At 42.9% G+C, this 929-nt stretch overlaps 1 protein-coding gene across 4 annotated transcripts in view; it reads left to right on the top strand.

Annotated features, from left to right (window-relative positions):
- LOC103149961 (phosphatidylinositol 3-kinase regulatory subunit gamma) overlaps positions 1-929 on the top strand; it is a 62128-nt gene that overhangs the window by 52202 nt on the left and 8997 nt on the right. The gene's annotated exons all lie outside the window — the stretch shown is intronic.

Below are 929 nucleotides of genomic sequence, written 5' to 3' on the forward strand. Positions count from 1 at the left end.
TGTGTGTGTGTGTGTTTATATCCATCTATGTGTGTGTGTGTGTTTATATCCGTGTGTGTGTGTGTGTGTTTATATCAATGTGTGTGTGGTGTGTGTGTGTGTGTGTGTGTTTATATCAATGTGTGTGTGTGGTGTGTGTGTGTTTATATCCATCTGTGTGTGTGTGTGTGTGTGTTTATATCCATCTGTGTGTGTGTGTATGTGTTTATATCTATCTATGTGTGTGTGTGTGTGAGCCACGTGTTCCTGACTGCAGAAAACTTTACACCCGTTAGAGTTTAAATGGAAGCTGAGCTGCAGCTTCCTGGTTTCACCTGCAGCTGCTGCAGGAGATGCAGGACCAGATGCTGCAGTAGCTGGTGATGCAGCTGGTGATGCAGCTGGTGATGCAGCTGGTGATGCAGCGGCGGCTGCGTCTTACTTTGTGACTGAACTATTGTTTGTGGAAGAGACAAAATGTTCCAGCAGCTGCAGCCAATCAGAGGTCGGCACTCCATCAGAGCAGCAGGACGGATCCTCCAGTCAGCGAGCTTCACCTCATTCATTCATTCATTCATCCATTCATTCATTCATTCTTTCACTCCAGGTTTGTTTTCCTCTGAAGTTTACAAGCTGCTGATTTTCCTGAAACATTTTCATTCTTCAGGTTTTTTTAACTCGTCAGATTTTCTGTCGGCTGCAGACAAAGAAACTGTTTATAACTGAGCAGGAAAAGGAAATATTTATATTTTATTATTTATTAAAGCTTCAGCCAGTGAGGTCACCTGCTCTTTGGTAAACGAGTACACATACATAGATGGATATAAACACACACACACACACCACACACACACACATTGATATAAACACACACACACACACACGGATATAAACACACACACACACACCACACACACACACATTGATATAAACACACACACACACACACG

This window comes from Poecilia formosa, unplaced genomic scaffold, assembly GCF_000485575.1.
Source record: "Poecilia formosa unplaced genomic scaffold, Poecilia_formosa-5.1.2 Scaffold240, whole genome shotgun sequence".
NCBI lineage: Eukaryota > Metazoa > Chordata > Actinopteri > Cyprinodontiformes > Poeciliidae > Poecilia > Poecilia formosa.